The following is a 4,300-nucleotide window of genomic DNA, read 5'->3' on the forward strand; positions in this document are numbered from 1 at the left end:
AGATAGACAGACAGATAGATAGATATGATAGAGTTCTTATTTGATTCATATGTGACCCTATGAGTTGACTTCAGGTAGGTCAAGGCATGTTGACTCATCAGAAAAAGCTTCAAGAACATGACATGTCAGTATTAAAAGGGTGAGAGGTAAATCTCAGTCTCTTTCTTTTAAAATCTACCAACCTCCTAATTCAGTAACCATCACTGCCAACCAGGTTTTTGGAACAAAGTTTAGCCAAAAAAGTTCCTATTAAACTGCCATGAAACCTTCCCCAAGGGTAATGGATCCCTATTCATCCAACATTTGTATCACCAAGAGGGCCCGTTAAATGAATCCCTTCCCCACCCCACCCCATGCCCCAAAACATCCACTCTAAAGACACTAGCTAAAGAGGATAATGTAGATAAGGGCTGGTAGCTTCTCTGTTCTGAAATCCTAAATTCTGGCTAACTGGACATCTTATTAAAAAACTTTCATTTAAACAACAACAGTAAAAAGGAAGGCAATGAAGTGACCTGTATAACTTAAAATTCCCTCCTGTGTTCTTAATCTGTACCAAGACCCACTCTCTCGAATCAGCCTTAATAATTTCAGGCACATGTTATGTACCAAAACAGCTCATGAAAATGATTTCTCCAAAAATAGTAACTGAGTGACCTGATACCTGCACTGGAAATTAAGCCTACTGTATCATCACATTTAAGTATTCATATGTGATCTACACCTTGCTTTTTTATTAGACACATACTCAATATCTCCCTTTGCATTGTATCAATAGTAGTCATCCAGCCTCAGCTACTATCGAAATTCAAGAGACATCAGTGGAGAGAGTAGGAAAATAAGTGAATGTCATTTAAGAAAAAGTCTTTAAAACTTGGAAATAAGCGGGGGAAAAGTAGGTGGCATGTCCTTTTATTGTCTTGTTGGTTATGTCAGGTTGAGTAGTGCCCCTCTACACCTCTACCCTCACTTATGTCCTTCCCAAAACCCCAGAACTGACCTTATTTGGAAGTAGAGCCTTTGAAAATGTAATTAAAGATGAGGTCATACTGAGGTAAAGTAAGCCCTAAATCCAGTATGACTGGTATCCTTACCAGAGAGAGAAAATAGGGAAACAGACAGACACATGGAGGAAACACCATGTTGACAATAGAGGAAGAGATTGGAGTAATACGTTTACAGGTCAAGGAACACCAAGGCTTGCCAGCAACCACCACAAGCTAGGAGAGAAGCATGGAACAGATCCTCTTTCACAGCCTTCAGAAGGACTCAATACTGGTGACATCTTGATTTCAGACTTCTAGCCTCTTGAACTATGAGAGAACAAATTTCTGTTGTTTTAAGCCATCTAGTTTAGGATAATTTATTATAGCTGCTCTAGGAAGCTAATACACTGGGCATTGTATAATAGACTCATCCCAATATTATCAACTTGTTTAGAGGACTGTCACTTTACTTGCTTTATCTACTTACTGTTAGGTAAAAGCTCCATCTCTATGAAGCTACATGCTAACTTGTACACCTTATCCAGTAGAGATGCACATAATTTGTCTGGTAATAAGGATAACCCTAAAAGCTACAATTTTATTGCCCTGTAGGACATTAACCTCAACATGGCATTGGAAAAGAGCTGTATATATACCCTGAACTTCCAGAAATGTGAACAAGTGTGTTCTAGAGCAAATTAAGCCTAAAACATCGCTAGAGGCAAAAATGACAAAAGTGAAGCTCCCTACTACTGGCACATAATGAAAAGGCGGGGTTCTTTGGAAAAGATAGTACTGCTGGGAAAAATAGAAGGTAGCAGGAAAAGGGGAAGACCAAATGTGAGCTGGACCGACTCCATAAAAAAAGCCATAGGCATGAGGCTGCAGGAGCTGGGCTGCTGAGGACAGGACAGTGTGGACATCACTCATTTTCTTAGGAGATAAAGATGCAGGTTTTGAGAAGGAGTTTCTGTAATTCTTGATTTACACCCTAGGCCATATAAGAGCAAGAGAGTGAACTGGTTAAATCATGATCCTTTCCCAGCCAGGCTACCTGGCCTTGAATCCCGCCAAGCTCTACCACATAGAGAGTTACTTAACCTCTCTGTGTCACAATGTTCACATCTATAAAGGGGGTGGGGGGCAATAATAATAGATCTACCTTATAAGGTGTTCTATGGACCAAATGAATTAATATACATGATGTTCTTAGGACAGTACTGGCACAGAGTTAAGTTCTATGTGTTACTTTTTTGCTGCTTCTTCTGACATCACACTGTTTTCTCCAGTCGTTTCAAGACTTAAAGTTTAGATTCAAATATAACTATATAGCCTACACAAGTTTGTTTGCTTAATTTATTATTACACATCTAGTGTTGAAAATGCACATTAAAATGAAAATTTATGGAAATACTATGTAAAATATTATGCTTTAAGATTAAGCAAATAAAACTGCTTAGCATTTCTCTCCAAGGACTTTTATATATTTATACTGAAAAATATCTACACTTGGCAAATATTGATTGACCTACAAAAGTTCTCACCAACTCTTGAGAAATCTGGGAATTCTAAAAATAGAGATGATCATGGGCCTCTTGAAAAGTGGAAAACTTAGAAGAAATAGAAGTAAGTAGATAGCTAATTTAAAGGTAGAGTAGATAGCTAACTTGTTGAACTTGGGTGAACAGATGAAAATATAAGTATTATATTTATCCCATTCCAATCCACTTTTTACGTTGCTGCCAAAAAATTAAACGATACATGAATGAGAGGTTTATATTCTTTAATAGCCTTAACTTTAGCTCAAAAGAGAAAAAGGATCTATTCCAACCTGCACTCTGGCTTACATTTTCTGATTAGCTCATCTTTCAAAAACCAACATAGCTATCTGCTCTTTTAGGAAACATGCCTTAGCCTAGGATTTCTCAAACTATCTGTGGTGAAGACCTAGGTTTTTATTTCTAGTTCATCATAGACCAACACTTATTTGAAATATAGTAAAAGTAAATGACAAGAAAAATAAAATTTAAACAACGACACAGAAAATATAAGTCAAAATTTGTTATTAATAAGTTCCCCAGGAATTATCAAATTGCTACAGTTTCTAATGACTCGGAATGTCTATACTTACCTCATTGCAGGTTGCAGACCAGCAACAAACATTTCATGGTTTGGCATGGCCTAGGAACCATGCTTCTGAGCAGCACTGCTCTGCCACACTCCCATTTTCCTCCCTTCTGCAACCATACCAGCTGAGCCTTGGGCACATTCACAAATCCCTAAAAGTTCCTCTATCAGACCCTGATTAACTTGATTGTAACCGTTGGTTTATTTATCTATTTCCTCTATGCTTCTATACCTCTATGCCTAAAGGCATGATCCATTTAGCTCTGAAACCTCAGTATCCAAGAGAGTAACTAGGAGATAACTGGCATTCAGCAAAATTTTTTAAATGAATAGAGGTAAGTAAATAAATTATTAGCCCATTGTTTAAGTAAATCCCATTTCATATACACAAGAGCATTACGCTATTTGAATCTGCAAAGTAGACATTTTTACTCAAGTTTAAGATTTTAAAATTAAAGAACACACGTTTTAAATATCAAGGAAATATAATTTGCTACAACTGGCATTGACAGGAATTGCAGAGAAATTTTTTGTAGGACAACATGGTTGGGTTTATTACATTTTACTCTAGAGTATGGAAAGGTCAAGGTAAAAAAGTATGGTGTGGCTGCAAATGATGAGTTAGTGGGCAAATACATCTGAATATCTGGGAAGTTCAAAGCCATGGATGTACCATGATTAAATTACATGATTACCTATAGGATGTGGTACAATGTGGTACAAGTCTTATTATACTAGAGCCTGCCCACAAACACTTTCTCCACTCACTTGTCAGGTGGCTCTATCTCCGACTTGCCTTGAAATTCCCCCATTGGTGTACTCTGCTTTAGCTCTGGCAGTCATTGTTAAGTGCATGTATGTTACTTGGGGTGGGGGCGGGGGGTGGCGCAGGCTGATATGGGTTAGAATAAATGCCTTTCTCTCGTCTCAGCAGCAGATATCAAAAGTTGTTGGAGCAAAATGAGCCTTCTGAGCCTTTGGAGGGTAACTGCTTTCATCTGGTTCAGTTGCAGATTTTATGGAAAGAGTGGATGAAATGTTTTGGCTTCTGGGAAATGTGTACAAATGGGGTGCATTGCCATTTGTGAGAATAGAGCCCTCCTCTGGAGTTATACAGGACACAGCTCTCACAGATGTACACAGCATCTCTTGATTTGGAGGATTCTGTTGATGTGATCCCCTTGCCC

Source organism: Pteropus vampyrus, unplaced genomic scaffold (genome assembly GCF_000151845.1).
Source record: "Pteropus vampyrus isolate Shadow unplaced genomic scaffold, Pvam_2.0 Scaffold83, whole genome shotgun sequence".
Lineage (NCBI taxonomy): Eukaryota > Metazoa > Chordata > Mammalia > Chiroptera > Pteropodidae > Pteropus > Pteropus vampyrus.